Source organism: Pimephales promelas, chromosome 10 (assembly GCF_988280905.1).
Source record: "Pimephales promelas chromosome 10, fPimPro1.hap1.1, whole genome shotgun sequence".
NCBI lineage: Eukaryota > Metazoa > Chordata > Actinopteri > Cypriniformes > Leuciscidae > Pimephales > Pimephales promelas.
Window position 1 is genome coordinate 15274296 of NC_142778.1, and position 12690 is coordinate 15286985.

Genomic DNA, 12690 nt, shown 5'->3' on the forward strand with positions numbered 1-12690 from the left:
CCCTTTAGGCGGCCACGGCGGAACTGAAAGGCCGAAGAACCATGGCGCCAACGAAGTCCTGGCACGCTGAAGCCGCGCCGTAGAGCCACGGGACCGAAGAGGCGACGCGGGGACGGGTGACCGGAGTGACGATGAGGCGAGGGAGGCCGACGGGGAGACCAGAGGAAGGGAGGAGTCCAGTGATGCCGAAGGGGTGCAGGGTGAGGGTGCAGCCCGAATCCCGGAAGTCCGTGGCTGGTACTGGGCGTCAAGCAACGAGGGCCGACCTGGCGTGGCGCTCGAGCCCAGCGGAGCTTCCGGGCAGACGGACTGCGGAGGCGATGAGGGAGTGGCGGGTCTAGGTGAAGGCGGAGGGCTGACAGGGTGAGATGAAGGTGTGGGCTCTGAGGACAGAAGTGTAGACCTGAACTCAGCCTTACTGGAGGGGCTTGAGTGAGCAGAGGGGATGACCAGCAGTGGTGGATGAACAGTCCAAATGTGATGGTTAGGAGGAGGTGGGAGAGGGAGGCTGGGAGGGACCATGGTCTCGGGCTCTGGCTGGACGGTCTCGGGCTCTGGCTGGACGGTCTCGGGCTCTGGCTGGACGGTCACCGGTGCTGGCTGGACGGTCACCGGTGCTGGCTGGACGGTCACCGGCGCTGGCTGGACGGGGCTGGTCGCTACCAGCGGTGAGGGAAGCTCAGGTTCGGGAGGGCTGGACGGAACCAGCGGGGCGAAAAGTTCGAGTTCATACTTGGGAGGGCTGGACGGAACCAGCGGGGCGGAGAGTTCGTGCTCTGGAAGGCTGGACGGAACCAGCGGAGGGGAGAGTTCATACTTGGGAGTGCTGGACGGAACCAGCGGGGCGGAGAGCTCGTGCTCGGGAGAGCTGGACGGAACCAGCGGGGCGGAGAGTTGGTGCTCGGGAAGGCTGGACGGAACCAGCGGAGAGGAGAGTTCGTGCTCGGGAGAGCTTGACGGAACCAGTGGAGGAAGCTCGGGCTCGGCAGGGCTGACGGTGCGCGCAGGCTCGGCAGGGCTGACGGTGAGCGCAGGCTCGGCAGGGCTGACGGTGAGCGCCGGCTTTCGGGGGACGAGCATCAAACGGGGTCGCCGAATCGGGTGGAGAATCCCCTGGAAAATCATGGCGTCCATGTTGCTTTGCGGTCGGTCGATCTGTCACGGGGTGAGGTGCAGGGGTGCAGGAGTGCAGGCAGAAGTAGTGGGAGGAATCCAGATTAACACAAAGATACAAATTTATTTTAAACATACAGGCAGGAAGACAGGGTTTTCACCAAATAACATCAAACATCGACCGACAAAGACGGACTGAATAAGATGGAACTAAATACACAGAGGAATCAAACTAAACGAGGTGCAAACAGGTGAAAATGATGATGACAGGACGAGGAACAGGTGGCTGATTGGGGAGTGAGTCCGGGAGTAGAAACAAAAGGATCCGGGGAAGTGTAGTGCAGATGACGAGACAGACTGGTGCAGACGGAGGACTGTGACACATATCTACCGTTCAAACTCTTAACCATTTTTCTCACAAAAAAATGACATACTGTTCATTCAATAAATTAGTGCAATAAATTATACAGCGTTTGTGTCTCTTTACATTCATATCAAAATCCTCAAAGTTATTAAAAGTACAACATATCCACATTTCAAACTCTTAACCATTTTTCTCACAAAAAATGACATACTGTTCATTCAATAAATTAGTACAATAAATTATACAGCGTTTGTGTCTCTTTTCATTCATATCAAAATCCTCAAAGTTATTAAAAGTACAACATATCTACTCTTAAACTCATTCAAACTCTTAACCTGTGTAAAACTAATAAGGCAGATTAGAAGTAGGTCTACTCAACATATTAACTTTTAAAACAGCTTTAAAAACACAGAAAATAATTAGCCTAAAATACCTCATTGTCTTATTGGAAGTATTTAAGATATTCACAACTCCATTGACTGTTTTTGCAAGTCTGATTTTAATTTATCTCTCTGAAGCTGTAAAACTTTAATCTCGAGCAGCAATTTCCTCTCTTCCAGTTCAAGATTTCTGTATTGTTTGTCTAGCACCATTGACATAGTTGTTCCTCTCGACACTGATGTGCAAACCAAGGGAGCAGCAGCTGTAGCTGATGCTGATCCTGACGCTGACTCGGACTCTTCATCTCGCGTCCCCTCCCGTCTCTCACCCGGCTCCTCCTCCACTGCCTCACTTCATTCCCAAGTCAAAGACAGGGTCACTAAAAATAAGTACAGACATAACATTACCTTACTTACTTCACGAATCAGATTCCTACATTAAATAAATTTCAGACCAAGAACATAGCTTCCTTGTAATATAGGCTGAAGCAGTACGTTTAACGTTTATTTTCTGGCTAGCAAGCTTACCGGTTCACATTAGCATAACTTACATCAACTTTACATCGACTTTATTAGCATCAACTCGACTGCAATGAAGCAAAAGTAAAAACCGAACTGATTTCTTTAAAACAATCACCCGCAGTTACCTGTATTCTCCTCTTGATTGTCTGGCTCTTCCTCTTGACAAGGCGGGGTGCTGCTGTCAGTGGCTGAGGGAACTCCGCCGGTAACGTCGCTGTTGACGCCGCACACTCCACTTTCCCGTCCTCCACTTATCCCCCAGAACATAGGCGACTGTCCGTCATATATAGTCATTACCATTTCTGTGGTGTCCTTAAGTTTCTCTTGGGGTCCTCCTCCCGTTTTTGGGTTCTTTCTCCTGAATATTTCTTTTTTGGCATCTTGTACCATGTTTTTGTACCTTTTTTGTACGTCTTTGACGCTCCGCTCAACGGTTGGATTAACGCTGTTTACTGTCGTCGCAATCTTTTTCCAAATTAAACACTTCTTTTTATTGCTACATTCTCCGTAAAATTTTCCCAGTAAAATGTCCTTGTAACTGTTATACTCCTCCAACAAACACATATTTTCTGCTGGTGTAAACTGCACTGAACGGTTGAATGCACTTACTCGATCCGCCATGTTTTTTGTTTTGAAAAGTGTCTTATTTTACCCAGAATGCATTGCAATGTAGTCCTACTTAAGATAGTCAGAGTCTTAAGTGCTTTGTGCAACGTCTAATTTAGATGTCTATCTGAAGTCTGACTATCTACTATATCTAAGCCATAGTTAAAGTCTATCTTTGTGAAACCGGCCCCAGGTCTTTAAGCATGACACTTTGGATTTATATGAAATAGTAACACTTGAACAATCAACTGTCCTCAGCACCGTCGAGCAGTCCTTATTGTTGAGCCCTGTACTGGATACTTGTCCAGTTGCAAGTGATAATCTCACTCACTTGCCTCTTCAAAAATGCACTTGTTTCGGACAATCATGACACATTCCTAGTTCTAACCTGGCAGTGGAAAACTTGGTCGGGAAGAGGAATTCTGTGATGGCTGTGGATGGCTGTGCTGTCTCTGACTGTGTGGGGCTCTAAGACGTTTCCTCACATTACGTAGTCTTTCTTCCAGGTAACCTGTTGCAGGGTGGTGATAACGACCAGGGCCCGTATTCATAAAGATTCAAAGAATCCTCTCAGAAAACTCTTAATTTAGCTGAAAAACTTTTACGTAGGAGTCTTAGCTTAAGAGCGATTCGGGACAGATCTGAGATCAACTCTGAGTAAGGAAAAGATAAAAAATGTCATCTTAGTGAGTAGGCGGGGCTGACCCCGTTGCTATGTATGACACACTCTTTTGAAGTCTGTGATTGGTTGGTTGTCCAAGAAGGAAAAAAATAGCAATTTTAAGTATAGAGTTTACTCACACATACACAGACACACACACACACACACACACACACACACACATTTTATACATTATGTATATATAAATCCTTTTTTTTTACCATGCTGTTAATTTCCTAAGGTATTTGATTGGCTTGATTGGTTTTAAGTGGTGGTTTGAATGTTGGTTTTAAAATAGCAAACATGGAATAAAAACGAGAAAGACGAGAAAGCCCAACTGGACAGAAGAACAGTGTTTACTGTTAGTCCAGTTAGTGGATGAACACTAGACCATCATTAAAGAAAAAATTTGGGCCGGGAGCAAGAAGCAGACGTGGGAGCTTATAGTTATTATTAACGGTTCACCCCTGCTTGTGCGCATCAGGGAAGCCTGCTATAGTCATAACTGCAGTTATTTTTGAGCCTGCAATGTGGGAATGTCCAGTGGAAACTAAATGAACTGCGACACAATAAGAGGTTCTGAAAGTGTTGTAATTGTTTGTGTGATCACTGCTTACAGAAGGTTGTGACAGACCCAATTCACTGCTGCTTTATTGCATTTTCCCATTTTCCAAATATCTTAATGTAGTGATTACTTTCATTTCTGCCTTTATGGCATTGCGCTGTGTCGGAGATATTAGCGTGTCTCTTATAAGATCAGTCACAAACATGATCCTTGCACGATCTCGTCTATAGCGTCTTATTAACTCACTGTCATCTATTACAACACATTTCTTCTCCCTCTCCGTCTCTCTGCCATTTTCTTCACTGCTAAAGAAACTCTTAAGCCTCTTAAAAGTCCTCATCCATACTCCTAACAATTTTGACCTTAAGACCTCTTTTTTAAGGGTTAAGATTCTTACTGAATTACTTTTTTCTTTACTAGGATTTTTTCTTTAATTTTAAGAGTAAACGGCCACATTTCTAAGAATTTTCTTAGAATTTTGTCACTAGGAGCTACTTTTTGCATTTAGATTCTAAGAATCCTCTCAGAAAACTTAATTTAGCTTAAAAACTTTTACGTAGGAGTCTTAGCTTAAGAGCGATTCTGGACCGATCTGAGAGCAACTCTGAGTAAGGAAAAGATAAAAACTTTCATCTTAGTGAGGAGGCGGGGCTGACCCCGTTGCTATGTATGACACAATCTTTTGAAGACTATGATTGGTTGGTTGTCCAAGAAGGGGAAAAAAAGGCAATTTTAAAGGTGCCATATGTAATAATTGAGGTAACAATACCGGAAAAATGAGCTACACGCATCAAAAGAATGAGAAGAAATAAGGTTGATGATGTCATTAAAAAACTGACAAGTTATAGTGCTGCCGAGATATTAACCTGATTTAGCATGCTAAATTACTAGCCCCGGCCCGGCAGGTGTCGTAATACCAGTTCCGGCCATGGGAGGCGGTATGCGGACGGGCAACGTTAGCACCAGCCAAACTGCAATACACAAGTGAATCGCGCTCGTGCCGGCTTGTGTGTGTACTTGAACCTGATGTCAGTCATGTGGAAATACAGCCCATTACTACATTTAAGTTCAGGGAATTGTTCAAAAATGATTGGTCGACAAATTATGCATGAGGAATACATTTTGGTAAGTTGTAGCATACTGTATCTTTCAACAGTGTTCGTGTTCTTTTACCATTAGCTAATAGAGATGATCGGTTCACGTGCGCTAGGGATCTGTCATCTAACATTTACAAGCGCCAAAACGGTATTTATTCTTCGAATTGCGTAATAAAAATAACAGAATCTGAGAGCTTAACTAACCTGTTTGCTAAGTGTCAATTGCGTGTGTCTCACGGTGAATTCACGGCGCTAGCTTGATCAACATCAGCGAATGCTGTCTGTCAAATTAATTCACTAACAATAAAAGTGTAATATGGACAAAACGAATACCATAAACTTCAAATAATTGCCCAAGCTTTTATTTTCCCATATCGTTGAAATGCACCAGCTTGTTTTTGAGACAGGCGTCTATGAGGCGGTCTTCATCATTTAGTGTTGAGATGTTGTTCATTGTGTCATGAGTTGGAAGGATGAACCCAATTGCAGACAGCAAGTAACTCAAAATAAGGTTTTATTAATGACGAAAACAGAAAACAAAACCCACGACGGGGCAAAACAAGAACAGGTAGCAAACACTAAACTAAGACTCCGATAATAAACTCACAGACAAGACTAGATACACACTTCTTACAATATGATCAACAGAGAACTTACAGCTAGACTCACACGAGGTTTGACAAGGTAAGGAAGACAATGTACCGACACAGGACAGCAAACACAAGAGGATTAAATAGGGAGAAACTAATGAGGGAAACAGCTGACACTAACAGGGCAATAATGACTAAACAAGGATAACAAGGGGGCGGGGTTATGAGACAAGACAACGCAAGCACACAGCCCAAACAAATGGCCATGTGCTTACACAGAAAACATGGTTCTGCCATGATCCTGCCACAAGACTAGGAAAAATAAGCGATGTGATGGCAGAATCATGACAGAACCCCCACCTTAAGGAGCGGCTACCAGACGCTCCTCAAATGGACACTAAGCACAAGACAAGACAGAACGAGACATAGACAAAAACCAACAGAACATAGCAAACATCAACATTGGCAAACATGAAAAAACTATAACCGGGTTCGGGTGACACAATAAAAATAACAAACACGGGAGGGGGGGCGGGGGAACAAAGGAGTTCATAGGAGGAGGTCCAGGGTGGATGGGTGGACTAGGGGTCTTGGGCTTACGGGACGAGGGCTGAGGGCGAGGAATCCGGGCAGACTTGGATGTGGACACATGAGGCACAGTCTTAGGGGAGACAGTCCGGGGTGATGTGGTGACAGGGGTGACCGGGGAAACGCACAGGGGCACAGAGGGTGAAGAAACAGGAAACCAGACCGGGGGAACAGCAGGGGACACATCAGGACACATGACTGGGGATGTTGCAGGTGACCGGGGAGTGTTGAAAGGCAATGCTGGGCTCTCGGATTCTGTTTCAGAACCAGCGCTCTCCATAGCAGACTCAGACACATCGTTCTCTGCAGTAGACTTGGTAATTGCCCTCTCTGCTTCTGGCTTGGGAGCAGTGCTCTCTACAGCTCTTGGCACAGGGTCTGGGGACAAGACAGGGACTTCCAAGATCTGGGCAAGACGAGACAGGTATTTGGACAGGGCTCTTGCAGCAATAACAATCGGTATCTCCTGATTAGCTGAAATAGAGCGAATAACAGCCTCAGCAGCAGAATCGACCGCCTCCCTCTCTGCAGCACTCACAACTGTAGACTCTGGGACGGCGCCTGCTGGAGCGGGCTCTGGGACGGCGCCTGCTGGAGCGGGCTCTGGGACGGCGCCTGCTGGAGCGGGCTCTGGGACGGCGCCTGCTGGAGCGGGCTCTGGGACGGCGCCTGCTGGAGCGGGCTCTGGGACGGCGCCTGCTGGAGCGGGCTCTGGGACGGCGCCTGCTGGAGCGGGCTCTGGGACGGCGCCTGCTGGAGCGGGCTCTGGGACGGCGCCTGCTGGAGCGGGCTCTGGGACGGCGCCTGCTGGAGCGGGCTCTGGGACGGCGCCTGCTGGAGCGGGCTCTGGGACGGCGCCTGCTGGAGCGGGCTCTGGGACGGCGCCTGCTGGAGCGGGCTCTGGGACGGCGCCTGCTGGAGCGGGCTCTGGGACGGCGCCTGCTGGAGCGGGCTCTGGGACGGCGCCTGCTGGAGCGGGCTCTGGGACGGCGCCTGCTGGAGCGGGCTCTGGGACGGCGCCTGCTGGAGCGGGCTCTGGGACGGCGCCTGCTGGAGGACAAGAGGCTCCCTTCTTCCTCCTCCTCTTCCTTCTGGGTCGTGGAGCTGAGTCCATAGCCAGGCCAGAGAATGGTAAGGGGGGCAAAGAGGGAGACGAAGCAGGCGCTGGGAAGACCACCGCAGGCAAGGGGGACTCCGTGGAGGATGACTCCGACGCGGACTCCCACGACAAACGTCTTCCACGCTTTCCACGGGGGCTGACGAACACGGGTGGTGGGTTGGGAGTCAGGGTGGAAGAAGCTTGGTCCTCAAGTGTCACGACAGCTAACACGTGACCCTCGGGGATGATTGGAAGAGTGGCAGGAGGTGAAGATCCAGTGGGACCTAGCTGTTCCTTACGAGACAGGTAGTCCACCATGCTGCGAAATGGACGGCGGACCAAACTCTCTCGTTCAGCAAGGGGAGGGAGGACCTTGAGACCAGCGACGAGGTAGCGGTTGACCAGGGACTCTGGTAAGAGAAACCTTCTCTCCTCAATGACCTGGGCGTACCTCTTTAGGGTCAACTCACCCTGGGGAGGGAAAGGAAGCTTGCCATTGGCACTGTCGGCAATAGCTGAGCGCCACCACAGTTCCGGGTCAGAAGGCTGAAGGCAAGCGGACAAGGACTGCACGTCTGCTGGGTTCGATTTTGGTCGGTACATTCTGTCATGAGTTGGAAGGATGAACCCAATTGCAGACAGCAAGTAACTCAAAATAAGGTTTTATTAATGACGAAAACAGAAAACAAAACCCACGACGGGGCAAAACAAGAACAGGTAGCAAACACTAAACTAAGACTCCGATAATAAACTCACAGACAAGACTAGATACACACTTCTTACAATATGATCAACAGAGAACTTACAGCTAGACTCACACGAGGTTTGACAAGGTAAGGAAGACAATGTACCGACACAGGACAGCAAACACAAGAGGATTAAATAGGGAGAAACTAATGAGGGAAACAGCTGACACTAACAGGGCAATAATGACTAAACAAGGATAACAAGGGGGCGGGGTTATGAGACAAGACAACGCAAGCACACAGCCCAAACAAATGGCCATGTGCTTACACAGAAAACATGGTTCTGCCATGATCCTGCCACAAGACTAGGAAAAATAAGCGATGTGATGGCAGAATCATGACACATTGAGTCTCTGATCTCTAAAAATCTCCAAATGCTCCACGTGAAACTGCGGTCTTCCAACCTTTTACTATCATGTCAAATGATTTGAATAACATGCGCGATGGTAGGAGCACAAGGCATTTTCTGGAGGTATACTGCCCCCATCTGTTATGGAATAAGGAGTAGGGTTTGATTTATTATGTTAGATGGCACCTTTAAGTATAGAGTTTACTCACACATATACACGCACACATTATATACATTATGTATATATAAATTCTATTTACCATGCTGTTAATATCCTAAGGTATTTGATTGGCTTAGAATGATAAAAAAAAAAAAGTTCCACTCTTTCCAATTACACCGATTGCTGTCTATTTAAGTGGTGGTTTGGATGTTGGTTTTATAGCAAACATGGAATAAAAAACGAGAAAGATGAGAAAGCCCAACTGGACAGAAGAACAGTGTTTGCTGTTAGCCCAAGTTAGTGAATGAACACTATCATTTAAAGAAAAAATTTGGGCCGGGTGTCACGGCACAGAGCAAGAAGCAGACGTGGGAGCTTATAGCGCAAATTATTAACGGTTCATTCCCCTGCTTGTGTGCATCAGGGAAGCATGCTATATTCATAAATGCAGTTTTTTTGAGCCTGCAAGGTGGAATAATAAGAGGTTCTGAAAGTGCTGTAACTGTTTGTGTGATCACTTACAGAAGGTTGTGACAGACCCAAATCACTGCTGCTTTATTGCATTTTCCCATTTGCCAAATATCTTAATGTAGTGATTAGGCTACTTTCATTTCTGGCGATATTGCGATGTGTCGGAGATTAGCGTGTCTCTAATAAGATCAGTCACAAACATGATCCTTGCACGATCTCGTTTATATATATATATATATATATATATATATATATATATATATATATACATATATATATATATATCGTCTATTAACTCACTGTCATCTATTGCAACACATTTCTTCTCCCTCTCCATAGTCTTTTCTGCCATTTACTCCTCTGCTAAAGAAACTCTTAAGCCTCTTAAAAGTCCTCATCCGTACTCCTAACAATTTTTCAAAAGGGTTAAGATTCTTTCTGAATTATTTTTCTTTACTGTGATTTTTTCTTTAATTTTAAGAGTAAACGCTCACATTTCTAAGAATTTTCTTAGAATTTTGTCACTGGGAGCTACTTTTTGCATTAAGATTCTTTATGAATACGGGCCCAGGTGTATACCATGACTCCTGCAGCAAAGAAATTTAAGTAAATCACTCTTATGAAAAAATTGGGGACTGATATTTATCAGCTCTTGATTATCTTCTAATCAGAATCAGCACAACTTACATATCCATGTCCGTCGTTGTTCTTCAGGCAAGAAACAGGGCAGTTAGTGCCAAAGCCATCTCCTTTTTTATCTCAGCTGATGGGCTTTACAAATAAACAATCATTTAAATAGGCTAGTTTATGTATTTAAATGTATTGGTCAGGTCAAGTGATTTTATACTTGTACTCACGTTTCCCCAAAACTTTCCATCAAAAGAGAAAACAATAACCGCACCATCTGACGTTGCTCCTTGAGGCTTAGATGCCTATCTCGCTCTAAGGATGTTATTAATGTTGATCCTCCAGATTTTATGAGGATTTCTCGTACATCCTGTGAAAAGGAGAATGCATGAACTAAACATTCCATTAAATTAATTCTTAAAAATATATATAATAAAATAATTTGCAAAAACTCAAGTTCAGTTGCATTAAAAGACATGTTATTACAAAGGTTGAGTTGCTTGTTGTCAGCAAGTATCCACAGTGAAAACCTTTACTTGTACTGAAGATTCTATAGGTGGCGCTATGCAGAATTGGTCTCACCCTTTCTAATTCTCATAAGTGTATTTAAAGAAAAGAAAAAAAATCGTAAAAAGAAAAGACCCCTCCCCCCATCATTTATAGTGCACGAAACACTTAAAAACGGCGATACCATAGTGGAATATAGTAATGGTCATTATCACAGTCAAATGACCTGACTGTGTGTAATGGGTGAAAATCAAACAGTTCACTGACGCTAAGTGCTTCCAAAACTTGATCAGGACAACAAAAATGATGACTGAAACAAACTGTTCATCCATCTCTGAACTATTAGCTTCACTTTTTCATCAAGAGTGACTATTTTCTTAATACACCCAAACGTCTCGGTTACGGATGTAACCCTCGTTCCCTGAGTAGGGAACGGAGACGTTACGTCAGAAGTGACGGAGATTGGGGGGTTTCGCATAGAAAGCCAATCCTCTTCGAGTATTTAAAAACGAGCCAATGGCATGCAATGCCTTGGGGCTGCGGAAATTTGCATAGCGTACTCCGCCCTACTCCGTGAGCATAAAAGGAGGAAGTGAACGCAACCGCAGTATGTCTTCGCTGAGGAGCCAAGACTGAACTCGGCGTCTACCCAGCGATACAGCAGAAGTGGCAGGGAGACGTAACGTCTCCGTTCCCTACTCAGGGAACGAGGGTTACATCCGTAACCGAGACGTTCCCTTTCGTAGTCACTTTGAGTTACGTCAGAAGTGAAGGAGATTGGGGGTCTGTGCCATCACGCCATCTTCAAGCTGTCTACCAGTGCCCTGCGAAAGTCTGGACCCCTCCTCTTTTTTTTTTCTTTTTTTTGGGATCCCACTTTAACACAGGATTACCAAGGTACACTGGGAAACATATCCCAGAAGGGACATGCTACCAGCCGCCTACCAAAGGGAGGACTTACAAATACGCATATGGCCACATAGGAACGCATATGGGAACACTGGAGCACCAACTGCAGGTGGCTACTAAAATTCAACTCCAGGGGTGGCAGATGGCTTGCCAAGGGAAGACACATGAGAGAGGCTTACAGTGGAAAATACACATGAGACGGTTACCATGGGGAACCGTGCACATGGAGGCACCTAGCCAGCATCCAGAGCAACAGCAGTGGTGCCCGCATCGTCGGTGCTGGAGGACTCAAGACTTCAATGGAAGAACTGAGGAGATATCGCACTTATCCAGTCCGGGGAGTGGAATGGCGAGCAAGCGAAGACACCTAAGCTGGTCCAGTACTGGCGGAAACGAGTACGTGAGAGGACACCGGCTCAATTCGCAGATTATAGAATCTGGCGAAGGTGTTGGGTGTTGCCCAGCCTGCAGCTCTGCAGATGTCTGTTAGCGAGGCGCCGTGCGCTAGAGCCCAAGAGGAGGCCACACTCCGAGTGGAATGGGCCGTCACACCAAGGGGGCACGGACGGCCTTGCTGCTGGTAAGACAAAGCAATGGCGTCCACTATCCAGTGGGACAGCCGTTGCTTTGAGAGAGCCCTTCCCTTCTGGCTCCCCCCATGACAAAGAGCTGGTCTGAAGTCCTGAAACACCGCGTTCTGTCGACATAGGTGCGGAGAGCACGTACCGGACAGAGCAGTGCCAAGGCTGGGTCTGCCTCCTCCAGGGGCAGCGCTTGCAGGTTCACCACCAGGTCCCGGAGGGGAGTGGTAGGAACCTTGGGCATATATCCAGGCCGGGGTCTCAGGAATACGTGAGAGTAAGCCGGCCCGAACTCCAGGCACACTTCGTCAACAGAGAGTGCGTGCAGGTCCCTTACTCTCCTGATGGAGACCAATGCAATCAGGAGTGCTGTCTACATAGGACAGGGCAAAAACTCTACCGACTGCAAAGGCTCCAGGGGAGGCCTCTGCAGAGCACCCAGATCTACTGAGAGGTCCCCAGAGGGCAGGAGGGGAGGGAGGCGGATTTAGCCCCCTCGCTCCCCTCAGGAACCTGATGACCAGGTCATGCTTCCCATAGACTTACCTTTCACTGCACCATGAGACGCGGCAATGGCCGCGACATAAACCCAAACGGTGGAGGGCGACAGCCTACGCTCCAACCCTTCTTGCAGGAAGGAAGCACGACTCCGATCGAACATCTCCGGGGGTCTTCTCAGCGAGAAGAGCACCAGCTGACGAAGAGGTTCCACTTCAACGCGTACAGGTGTCTCGTGGACGACGCTCTAGCGGAAG

At 47.1% G+C, this 12690-nt stretch overlaps 1 protein-coding gene and 1 pseudogene across 4 annotated transcripts in view; one reads left to right on the plus strand and one right to left on the minus strand.

Moving 5' to 3' along the window:
• Positions 1 to 12690, plus strand: part of LOC120485860 (neprilysin-like) — a 289808-nt gene that overhangs the window by 232778 nt on the left and 44340 nt on the right. The gene's annotated exons all lie outside the window — the stretch shown is intronic.
• LOC148977341 (uncharacterized) lies at positions 1326 to 3172 on the minus strand (annotated as a pseudogene). The gene is made up of 2 exons (XR_016169879.1): positions 2505 to 3172; positions 1326 to 2237 (listed from the first exon to the last, which is right to left on the minus strand). The product of XR_016169879.1 is annotated as an uncharacterized LOC148977341 (transcript).